The sequence below is a fragment of the Pan troglodytes genome, chromosome 8 (assembly GCF_028858775.2).
Source record: "Pan troglodytes isolate AG18354 chromosome 8, NHGRI_mPanTro3-v2.0_pri, whole genome shotgun sequence".
Classification (NCBI taxonomy): Eukaryota; Metazoa; Chordata; class Mammalia; order Primates; family Hominidae; genus Pan; species Pan troglodytes.
Window position 1 is genome coordinate 100842594 of NC_072406.2, and position 12880 is coordinate 100855473.

Consider the following 12880-nt stretch of genomic DNA (forward strand, 5'->3'; position numbering starts at 1 on the left):
ACTAGAAATACCATTTGACCCAGCCATCCCATTACTGGGTATATACCCAAATGACTATAAATCATGTGCTATAAAGACTCATGCACATGTATGTTTATTGTGGCATTATTAACAATAGCAAAGACTTGGAACCAACCCAAATGTCCAACAATGATAGACTGGATTAAGAAAATGTGGCACATATACACCATGGAATACTATGCAGCCATCAAAAATGATGAGTTCATGTCCTTTGTAGGGACATGGATGAAATTGGAAATCATCATTCTCAGTAAACTATCGCAAGAACAAAAAACCAAACACCGCATATTCTCACTCATAGGTGGGAATTGAACAATGAGATCACATGGACACAGGAAGGGGAATATCACACTCTGGGGACTGTGGTGGGGTGGGGGGAGGGGGGAGGGATAGCATTGGGAGATATACCTAATGCTAGATGACGAGTTGGTGGGTGCAGCACACCGGCATGGCACATGTATACATATGTAACTAACCTGCACAATGTGCACATGTACCCTAAAACTTAAAGTATAATTAAAAAAAAAAAAAAAGAAAAGGCTTAAGTGGGACAAAGCACTAAGGGGAGGATGCTAAGTGGCCAGTGTGGCTCTAGAAGCCTGACTAAGGAGGGAGGAGTCAGAGGTGAAATCAGAGAGGGCACTAGAGGCAACACAGTGCAGGATAATTCAGGTTATTAGAAAGCACTATGGACTTTACTCTGTGTGAGATGGAGAGCTTAGAGCAAAGAGGGACATGAAGTGGTTACATTTTTAACATGGTCACCCTGATGGCTGCATTGACAGAAAAATGGTGGAAACAAGGAGATCTGTTAAGAGGCCATTTTGTACTAATCCAGATGAGAGCTGATGGTGGCTTAGATCATGATTCAAATTTTTAAATTATGTAAATATGTAGCTTTGATAAAAATTAAAAGAATATTGAGATAATATCAACAATTCTCTTTAACTTTTCAGATATGGTCCATCTACATTGGAAACCATTCTATACCTCTAAGTGTCCAATGTGGCTCTTCAGCAAATCCTGGCCAATTATAAAGCAATCTATATGTTTTCTGACTAGTCTGATTTGGTTGTTGGAGGTATTGAAATAATTGTAAGTAAAATACAGTTTTTACATTCTTGAGAAAACTGTATTTAGATATTTGTGATACGTCAAGTTACTGAATTTCCCATCCCCAAATTACATCGACCACACTGCTACATGGGCATGTGATAATAAGTAGAAGCAGAGGTGAAATGTGCTGGCATTTGGCTTTCTCACCAGCTGAGTGTCCTGTCAGCTCATGGGTAACTGAGCACATTTCCCACTTTCAAATTTGCGCATATTCAAGTGTATTGCAGAGTCACTATAAATTGGTGAAACTATAATAAAATCTAAATTTCAAAATTTGACTATAATAGAATATGAATCAAGTGGTTCAGTCCCAGAGAGGTATTCCAGTTAAAAGAAGACACAGTGCAGATTTCAAATTAATAACATCCTTTACTTGTATTTTCCCAAACACCATGAGGGAAAAATAAGTCTCCCACAAAATGCTTTTTTACCTGTTTTGTGCCGTCCTCTCCTTGATCTAATGGCTATATAGCACCGTTGTTCCTTTCAAAAACATTTACAAACTACTTCTCCTGGGATTCTTTTTTGTTCATTTTTTCCTTGTCATTTTCTCTAAATCTTCATTATGATACAAATCTTTTGTCCCAGGATCGTAAGGCAGGGTCCCTTATCCTGAAAATAGATTGAATTGTCTTTATGATTCTGTAGAAAGAGCTGGAGGGATGGTAACATTCTTGAATTAATTATCTTATAAAATTAGTTACACGTGTTGTGAAAACATGTGGTCACTTAGTAATTTCACTAAATCCCAACTTGAGACAAATGTATTTATACATGTCCACTATCTTATCTATGCCATCAAGAGACCTACTTAAGAGCCACATGTTTAAAAAATAAATTCCATTTATGCCTAATAACACCTTGACTTTCAGCGTGTGTATAAGTCATAAAACTACCCTTCTGCCATGCTCCCATCATGTACTTCGCAAAGAGATAAAACACAGGCCTGCCTTGGCCAGAGAATTTCTAGGATGTCTGGTATGAAATAACAAGGGGAACATAGTAGAATGTGGAAGTCAGGTAGTAGCAGGAGGTCAGGAGGCACGGGGCCTTATATTGTTAGAATTTAAATCTTTATATGAAGTGAAATGAGGAGTCATTGCAGTGATTTAGTAGAGAGGGACATGGCCTGACTAATAATGCCTTAAAAAGAATGAGATATGTTGTATTAGAATGGACTGGAGGAGAAACAAGTGAGAGCAGAGAGACCAATTAAGAGAATGTTGTGATGGTAATCTACGGAGACATGGTATGGGAGGCCAAGGTCATAGCAGTGAAGGTATAAAATATAGATGGTTGGCAGATATATTATTAATGCAACGCCCATATGATTTCCTGACTGAAAATGGGGTGTGAGAGCAGAAGGAAAGTACAACTCCAAAGTTTTTTTCCTGAGGGACAGAAAGAAAGATTTCATAGAGGAAATGACAATTTCATGCCTAGGGAGAAGCAGGAGCTCATTAAAGAGGTGAGAAAGAGCCCAATGCTCTGAGGTGTGATTAGTTCAGAAGAACCTAATAATGAGGACTTCTTAAATGGAGGCGCTAATATCCCATAAATCATACTGACAGGAAGGAGGAAGTATCTGAAGTCGCCGGATAAACAGAGATCTTCCTTATACATCCATCTTACTTAAATGGTAAATTATTAAAATTTTTGTTTTATTGTGTACATTTATGAACTACAATACAAATCATACAAGTGTTAAAGTTAAATCAAGAGACTCCAAACAGCTTCTCAAATGAGATGTCCCATCTGAGTGTGTCAGGGTTAAGAAAGCATTCTCCTATGAATAATGCTTGAAGCAATCTGAAGGACAAGAATTACCTTTTAAGCCCTTAGGTTAATATTAAAACTGTCAGGTTTTCAGCCAAGCAGTTTGGAGCTAAACTCAAGAACCATTTAGGGGTTTGAAAATAGATTTCCTGCTAGCCTCTTACATACTTCTTTCTCAGTTGATGGTCATATGCTAGTTTCTTGTGAAATAGAAAATAGAAATGTCAAGTTAAGGAGAGTAAGAACATGAAAATGTCAAGTTAAGGTGATTAATTGTAGTGTGTGCTCCTCTTCACTGATATTTAGAGATTCATGAATCAGATAACTCTTTGGGGGCTTTGTAACTTCAGATTAGAGGCCTTGGCTACTTTTTCTCCATTGTCCATTTATCCCAGAAACATCAATTCTCTCCTCCATGGTGGCTTTTCCCCTTAAAATAGATGAGTATATAGAGGATTCCTTGCTCGCATTAGAGGTAGATCTCAACACAGGTATAAGTGACATCTCTGGACATTTCATAAGGTTAGTATATTTTGTTAGTTTTTATGTGAATAATATTTCCATAAATACTAAAAAAGTGAAATAAATAATTATGCAAACATTTATGTCCCAAATTTCCTGACTTTGCTATATGTCATTCTGTTTTAGTGACAAAAAAATTCTAAAAATCATGTAGAATTTACATGTTAGTGAAATGAATATGTAGAGTAAAATGAAGAATGTATAATTTTCCAGCAATCTCCAGTTAGTCTGAAAGAGGCAGCTGAATACAGTAAGAGGGGCAATGGCCTGAGTCAGGAAAATTAGTTTTAGTCCTGTGCAAGTAACTAGGTTTCTTCTGTTCTCTCATGAATTATCTATTCCTAGGACTGTAGAAACCATGATCTTTATTTAGTACTATATTTTGTTACCCAAGTTCTCTATATTTTAGTCTCAGTCTGATACTCTAATTAGAGGCTAGAGTGTATGCCAAAACAAGTATTTTATGAGTCATTGATAGAGTTATATAGGGGCTCATGGATATATTCATTGAAGTAGCATTTGTTGTGTGTCTTGTATTTCTAGAATAATTCAAACGCTTTTGAGGAAGACATGAATTTTCTTGAAACAATGCCTTTTTTTGAGCGATATAATTTAAGAAAACATAGTAAACAATGGATATATTTTACAATCAGTGGCTTTTTCTAAATATTTCTATGATATAATCAATTATATTTGTTAACATGACTGTCTCTTATAAGGATATGTACTCCTTAGAACAGAAAGTATCTCATCTAAGATGCTCTAAAATTGAGCATGCATTAGCTATCTGTCCTAATGCTCTCCCTCCCCTTGCGCCCTACCCCCTGACAGGCCCAGATTTGTGTTGTTCCCCTCCCTGTGTCCATGTGTTCCCATAGTTCAACCCCCACTTAACCGTGAGAACATGTGGTGCTTGTTTTTCTGTTCCTGTGTTAGCTTGCTCAGGATGATGGCTTCTAGCTTCATCCATGTCCCTGAAATGATATGATCTCATTGTTTTTTATGACTGCATAGTATTCCATGGTGTATATGTAGTACATTTTCTTTATCCAGTCTATCATTGATGGGCATTTGGGTTGGTTCCATGTCTTTGCTATTGTAAATAGTGCTGCTATAAACATACATGTGCATGTGTCTTTATAGTAGAATGATTTATATTCCTTTGGGTATATACCCAGTAATGCGATTGTTGGATCAAATGGTATTTCTGGTTCTAGATCCTTGAGGAATCACCACACTGTCTTCCACAATGGTTGAACTAATTTACATTCCCACCAACAGTGTAAAAGCATTCCTATTTCTCTTCAGCCTCTCCAGCATCTATTGTTTCTTGACTTTAATAATCACCATTCTGACTGGCATGAGATGGTATCTCATTGTGGTTTTGATTTGCATTTCTCTAATAATCAGTAATGGTGAACTTTTTTCATAACGTTTCTTGGCCACATAAATGTCTTCTTTTGAGAAGTGTTTGTTCATATCCTTTGTCCACTTTTTGATGGGGTTGTTTGCTTGTTTGTTTGTAAATTTGTTCAAGTTCCTTCTAGGTTCTGGATATTAGACCTTTACCAGATTAGTAGATTGCAAAATTTTTCTCCCATTCTGTAGGTTGCATGTTCACTCTGATGATAGTTTCTTTTGCTGTGCAGAAGCTCTTCTGTTTAATTAGATCCGATTTGTCAATTATGGCTTTTGTTGCAATGCTTTTGGAATTTTCATCATGAGATCTTTGCACATGCCTATGTCCTGAATGGTATTGCCTAGGTTTTCTTCTAGGGTTTTTATGGTTTTGGGTTTTACATTTAAGTCTTTAAGCCACCTTGAGTTAATTTTTGTGTAAGGTGTAAGGAAGGGGTCCAGTTTCAATTTTCTCCATATGGCTAGTCAGTTTTCCCAGCACCATTTATTGAATAGGAGATCTTTTCCCCATTGCTTGTTTTTGCCAGGTTTGTCGAAGATCAGATGGTTGTAGATGTGTATTGTTATTTCTGAAGTCTCTGTTCTGTTCCATTGGTCTATATGTCTGTTTTGGTTTCAGTACCATGCTGTTTTTGTTACTGTAGTCTTGTTGTATAGTTTGTACACGTTGCTGTAGCCTTGTTGTATAGTTTGAAGTCAGGTAGCGTGATGCCTCCACTTTGTTCTTTTTGCTTAGGATTTTCTTGGCTATATGGGGTCTTCTTTGATTCCATATGAAATTTAAAGTAGTTTTTTCTAATTCTGTGAAGAATGTCAATGTTAGTTTGATGGGAATAGCACTGAATCTATAAATTACCTTGGGCAATATGGCCATTTTCATGATATTGATTCTTCTGATCCATGAGGATAGAATGTTTTTTCCATTTATTTGTACCCTCTTTTATTTCCTTGAGCAGTGGTTTGTAGTTCTCCTTGAAGAGGTCCTTCACATTACTTGTTAGCTGTATTCCTAGGTGTTTTATTCTCTTTGTAGCAATTGTGAATGGGAGTTCATTCACGATTTGGCTCTGGTATAAAGGAATGCTTGTGATTTTTCCACATTTATTTTGTATCCTGAGACTTTCATGAAGTTGCTTATCAGCCTAAGGAGTTTTTGGGCTGAGATGATGGGGTTTTCTAAATACAGAATTATGTTGTCTGCAAAAAGAGACAATTAGACTTCCTCTGTCCCTATTTGAATACCCTTTATTTCTTTTGCTTCCCTGATTGCCCTGGCCAGAACTTCCAATACTATGTTGAATAGGAGTGGTGAGAGAGGGTATCCTTGTCTTCTGCCAGTTTTCAAAGGGAATGCTTCCAGCTTTTGCCCATTCAATATGATATTGGCAGTGGGTTTGTCATAAATAGCTCTTATCATTTTGAGATATGGTCCATCAATACCTAGTATATTGAAAGTTTTTTACCATGAAGCGATGTTGAATTTTATCAAAGGCCTTTTCATATATATATATATATATATTTACTATACTTTATGTTCTAGGGTGCACAACATGCAGGTTAGTTACATATGTATACATGTGCCATATTGGTGTGCTGCACCCATTAACTCGTCATTTACATTAGGTATATCTCCTAATGCTATCCCTCCCCACTTCCCCCACCCCACAATAGGCCCCGGTGTGTGATGTTCCCCTTCCTGTGTCCAAGTGTTCTCATTGTTCAATTCCCACCTACGATTGAGAACATGTGGTGTTTGGTTTTTTGTCCTTGTAATAGTTTGCTGAGAATGATGGTTTCCAGCTTCATCCATGTCCCTACAAAGGACACGAACTCGTCCTTTTTTATGGCTGCATAGTATTCCACGGTGTATATGTGCCATATTTTCTTAATCCAGTCTATCACTGATGGACATTTGGGTTGCTTCCAAGTCTTTGCCATTGTGAATAGTGCCTCAATAAACATACATGTGCATGTGTCTTTATAGCACCATGACTTATAATCCTTTGGGCATATACCCCGTAATAGGATGGTGGGGTCAAATGGTATTTCTAGTTCTAGATCCCTGAGGAACCACCACACTGTCTTCCACAATGGTTGAACTAGTTTATAGTCCCACCAACAGTGTAAAAGTGTTCCTATTTCTCCACATCCTCTCCAGCACCTGTTGTTTCCTGACTTTTTAATAATCGCCATTCTAACTGCTGTGAGATGGTATCTCATTGTGGTTTTGATTTGCATTTCTCTGATGGCCAGTGATGGTGAGCATTTTTTCATGTGTCTGTTGGCTGCATAAATGTCTTCTTTTGAGAAATGTCTGTTCATATCCTTCACCCACTTGTTGATGGGGTTGTTTGTTTTTTTCTTGTAAATTTGTTTGAGTTCTTCGTAGATTCTGGATATTAGCCCTTTGTCAGATGAGTAGATTGCAAACATTTTCTCCCATTCTGTAGGTTGCCTGTTCACTCTGATGGTAGTTTCTTTTGCTGTGCAGAAGCTCTTTAGTTTAATTAGATCCCATTTGTCAATTTTGGCTTTTGTTACCATTGCTTTTGGTGTTTTAGACATGAAGTCCTTGCCCATGCCTATGTCCTGAATGGTATTGCCTAGGTTTTCTTCTAGGGTTTTTATGGTTTTAGGTCTAACATGTAAGTCTTTAATCCATCTTGAATTAATTTTTGTATAAGGTGTAAGGAAGGGATCCAGTTTCACCTTTCTACATATGTCTAGCCAGTTTTCCCAGCACCATTTGTTAAATAGGGAATCCTTTACCCATTTCTTGTTTTTGTCACGTTTGTCAAAGATCAGATGGTTGTAGATGTGTGGTATTATTTCTGAGGGGTTTGTTCTGTTCCATTATTCTGTATCTCTGTTTTGGTACCAGTACCATGCTGTTTTGGTTACCGTAGCCTTGTAGTATAGTTTGTAGTATAGTATAGCCTTGTAGTATAGCCTGGTAGTATAGTATAGCCTTGTAACTATAGTACAGTATAGTTACTGTAGCCTTGTAGTATAGCCTTGTAGTGTAGCCTTTGTAGTATAGCCAGGTAGTGTAATGCCTCCAGCTTTGTTCTTTTGGCTTAGGATTGACTTAGCAATGAGGGCTCTTTTTTGGTTCCATATGAACTTTAAAGTAGTTTTTTCCAATTCCTGTGAAGAAAGTCATTGGTAGCTTGATGGGGGTGGCATTGAATCTATAAATTACCTTGGGCAGTATGGCGATTTTCATGATATTGATTCTTCCTATCCATGAGCATGGAATGTTCTTCCATTTGTTTGTGTCCTCTTTTATTCCCTTGAGCAGTGGTTTGTAGTTCTCCTTGAAGAGGTCCTTCACATCCCTTGTAAGTTGGATTCCTGGGTATTTTATTCTCTTTGTAGCAATTGTGAAAGGGAGTTCACTCATGATTTGGCTCTCTGTCTGTTACTGGTGTATAAGAATGCTTGTGATTTTTGCACATTGATTTTATATCCTGAGGTTTTGGTGAAGATGCTTATTAGCTTAAGGAGATTTTGGGCTGAGACAATGGGGTTTTCTAGATATACAATCATGTCATCTGCAAACAGGGACAATTTGACTTCCTCTTTTCCTAATTGAATACCCTTTATTTCTTTCTCCTGCCTAATTGCCCTGGCCAGAACTTCCAACACTATGTTGAATAGGAGTGGTGAGTGTTGAATAGGAGTGGCATTCCTGTCTTGTGCCAGTTTTCAAAGGGAATGCTTCCAGTTTTTGCCCATTCAGTATGATATTGGCTGTGGGTTTGTCATAAATAGCTCTTATTATTTTGAGATACATCCCATCAGTACCTAATTTATTGAGAGTTTTCAGCATGAAGGGCTGTTGAATTTTGTCAAAGGCCTTTTCTGCATCTATTGAGATAATCATGTGGCTTTTGTCTTTGGATCTGTTTATATGCTGGATTACGTTTATTGATTTGCATATGTTGAACCAGCCTTGCATCCCAGGGATGAAGCCCACTTGATCATGGTGGATAAGCTTTTTAATGTGCTGCTGGATTTGGTTTGCCAGTATTTTGTTGAGGATTTTTGCATCAATGTTCATCAGGGATATTGGTCTAAAATTCTCTTTTTTTGTTGTATCTCTGCCAGGTTTTCGTATCAGGATGATGCTGGCCTCATAAAATGAGTTAGGGAGGATTCCCTCTTTTTCTATTGATTGGAATAGTTTCAGAAGGAATGGTACCAGCGCCTCCTTGTACCTCTGGTAGAATTCGGCTGTGAATCTGTCTAGTCCTGGACTTTTTTTGGTTGGTAACCTATTAATTATTGCCTCAATTTCAGAGCCTTATTCTTCTATTCAGAGATCCAACTTCTTCCTGGTTTAGTCTTGGGAGGGTGTATGTGTCCAGGAATTTTTCCATTTCTTCTAGATTTTCTAGTTTATTTGCATAGAGGTGTTTATAGTATTCTCTGATGGTAGTTTGTATTTCTGTGGCATCAGTGGTGATATCCCCTTTATCATTTTTTATTGCATCTATTTGATTCTTCTCTCTGTTCTTCTTTACTAGTCTTGCTAGCAGTCTATCAATTTTGTTGATCTTTTCAAAAAACGAGCTTCTGGATTGATTGATTTTTTAAGGGTTTTTTGTGTCTCTGTCTCCTTCAGTTCTGCTCTGATCTTAGTTATTTCTTGCCTTCTGCTAGCTTTTGAATGTGTTTGCTCTTGCTTCTCTAGTTCTTTTAATTTTGATGTTAGGGTGTCAATTTTAGATCTTTCCTGCTTTCTCTTGTGGGCATTTAGTGCTACAAATTTCCCTCTTCACACTGCTTTAAATGTGTCCGATTCTGGTATGTTGTGTCTTTGTTCTCGTTGGTTTCAAAGAACATCTTTATTTCTGCCTTCATTTCATTATGTACCCAGTAGTCATTGAGGAGCAGGTTGTTCAGTTTCCATGTAGTTGAGTGGTTTTGAGTGAGTTTCTTAATCCTGAGTTCTAGTTTGATTGCACTGTGGTCTGAGAAACAGTTTGTTATAATTTCTGTTCTTTTGCATTTGCTGAGGAGTGCTTTACTTCCAACTATGTGGTCAATTTTGGAATAAGTGTCATGTGGTGCTGAGAATAATGTATATTCTATTGATTTGGGGTGGAGAGTTCTGTAGAAGTCTATTAGGTCCACTTGGTGCAGAGCTGAGTTCAATTCCTGGATATCCTTGTTAACTTTCTGTCTCGTTGATCTGTCTAATGTTGACAGTGGGGTGTTAAAGTCTCCCATTATTATTGTGTGGGAGTCTAAGTCTCTTCGTAGGTCTCTAAGGACTTGCTTTATGCATCTGGGTGCTCCTGTATGGTGTGCATATATATTTAGGATAGTTAGCTCTTCTTGTTGAATTGATCCCTTTACCATTATGTAATGGCCTTCTTTGTCTCGTTTTATCTTTGTTGGTTTAAAGTCTGTTTTATCAGAGACTAGGATTGCAACCCCTGCCTTTTTTTGTTTTCCATTTTCTTGGTAGATCTTCCTCCATCCCTTTATTTTGAGCCTATGTGTATCTCTGCACGTGAGATGGGTTTCCTGAATACAGCACACTGATGGGTCTTGACTCTTTATCCAATTTGCCAGTCTGTGTCTTTTAATTGGAGCATTTAGCCCATTTACATTCAAGGTTAATATTGTTATGTGTGAATTTGATCCTGTCATTATGATGTGAGCTGGTTATTTTGCTCGTTAGTTGATGTGGTTTCTTCCCAGCATTGATGGTCTTTACAATTTGGCATGTCTTTGCAGTGGCTGGTACCAGTTGTTCCTTTCCATGTTTAGTGCTTCCTTCAGGAGCTCTTATAGGGCAGGCTTGGTGGTGACAAAATCTCTCAGCATTTGCTTGTCTGTAAAGGATTTTATTTCTCCTTCACTTATGAAGCTTAGTTTGGCTGGATATGAAATTCTGGGTTGAAAATTCTGTTCTTTAAGAATGTTGAATATTGGCCCCCACTCTCTTCTGGCTTGTAGAGTTTCTGCCGAGAGATCTGCTGTTAGTCTGATGGGCTTCCCTTTGTGGGTAACCTGACCTTTCTCTCTGGCTGCCCTTAACATTTTTTCCTTCATTTCAACTTTGGTGAATCTGACAATTATGTGTCTTGGAGTTGCTCTTCTCGAGGAGTATTTTTGTGGCGTTCTCTGTATTTCCTGAATTTGAATGGTGGCCTACGTTGCTAGATTGGGGAAGTTCTCCTGGGTAATATCCTGCAGTGTTTTCCAACTTGGTTACATTCTCCCCGTCACTTTCAGGTACACCAATCAGACGTAGATTTGGTCTTTTCACATAGTCCCATATTTCTTGGAGGCTTTGTTTCTTTTTATTCTTTTTTTCTCTAAACTTCTCTTCTCAGTTCATTTCATTCATTTGATCTTCAATCACTGATACCGTTTCTTCCATTTGATCGAATCGGCTACTGAAGATTGTGCATTTGTCACGTAGTTCTCGTGCCATGGTTTTCAGCTCCATCAGGTCATTTAGGGACTTCTCTACATTGGTTATTCTAGTTAGACCTTCATCTAATCTTTTTTCAAGGTTTTTAACTTCTTTGCAACGGGTTTGAACTTCCGTCTTTAGCTCAGAGAAGTTTGGTCATCTGAAGACTTCTTCTCTCAACTCATTGAAATCATTCTCCATCCAGCTTTGTTCTGTTGCTGGTGAGGAGCTGCATTCCTTTGGAGGAGGAAAGGCACTCTGATTTTTAGAATTTTCAGCTTTTCTGCTCTGTTTTTTCCCCATCTTTGTGGTTTTATCTACCTTTGGTCTTTGATGATGGTGACGTACAGATGGGGTTTTGGTGTGGATGTCCTTTCTGTTTGTTAGTTTTCCTTCTAACAGTCAGGACCCTCAGCTGCGGGTCTGTTGGAGTTTGCTGGAGGTCCACTCCAGACGCTGTTTGCCTGGGTATCAGCAGCAGAGGCTGCAGAACAGCGAATAATGCTGAACAGCAAATGTTGCTGCCTGATCTTTCCTCTGGAAGTTTCATTTCAGAGGGGTACTCGGCCGTGTGAGGTGTCAGTCTGCCCCTACTGGGGGGTGCCTCCCAGTTAGGCTACTCGGTGATCAGGGACCCACTTGAGGAGGCAGTCTGTCCGTTCTCAGATCTCAAACTCCGTGCTGGGAGACCCACTACTCTCTTCAAAGCTGTCAAACAGGGACATTTAAGTCTGCAGAGGTTTCTGCTGCTTTTTGTTTGGCTATGCCCTGCCCCCAGAGATGCAGTCTACAGAGGCAGGCAGGCCTCCTTGAGCTGCGGTGGGCTGCACCCAGTTCAAGCTTCCTGGCTGCTTTGTTTACCTACTCAAGCCTCAGCAATGGCAGGTGCCCCTCCCCCAGCCTCGCTGCTGCCTTGCAGTTCAATCTCAGACTGCTGTGCTAGCAATGAGTGAGGCTCCGTGGGCATGGGACCCTCCAAGCTAGGTGCAGGATATAATCTTCTGGTGTGCCATTTGCTAACACCATTGGAAAAGTGCAGTATTAGGGTGGGAGTGGCCCGATTTTCCAGGTGCTGTCTGTCACAGCTTTGCTTGGCTAGGAAAGGGAATTCCCTGACCCCTTGCGCTTCCTGGGTGAGGTGATGCCTTGCCCTGCTTCAGCTCACACTCGGTGTGCTGTACCCACTGTCCTGCACTCACTGTCTGACAAGCCCCAGTGAGATGAACCCAGTACCTCAGTTGGAAATGCGGAAATCACCCGTCTTCTGCATCGTTTGTGCTGGGAGCTGTAGACTGGAGCTGTTCCTATTTGGCCATCTTGGAACGGCCCTCAAAGGCCTTTTCTACATCTGTTGAGATAATCATGTGGTTTTTGTCTTTGGTTCTGTTTATGTGATGGATTATGTTTATTGATTTGCGTATGCTGAACTAGACTTGCATGACAGGGGTGAAGCCAACTTGATCATGGTAGATAAGTTTTTTGGTTTGCTGCTGGATTTGGTTTGCCAGTATTTTATTGAGGATTTTTGCATCGATGTTAATCAGGGATATTGGCCTGAAATTTTTCTTTTTTGTTGTTGTGTCTCTGCCAGGT

General features: G+C 39.0%; 1 protein-coding gene across 1 annotated transcript in view; it reads left to right on the forward strand.

The window, feature by feature from the left end:
- Nucleotides 1-977: 977 nt before the first annotated feature.
- LIPF (lipase F, gastric type) overlaps nucleotides 978-12880 on the forward strand; it is a 55704-nt gene continuing 43801 nt past the window's right edge. Inside the window, exon 1 of the mRNA XM_054659765.2 lies at nucleotides 978-1116. The gene's annotated coding sequence lies outside the window, so the exon portion shown is untranslated. The remainder of the gene's footprint in view (nucleotides 1117-12880) is intronic.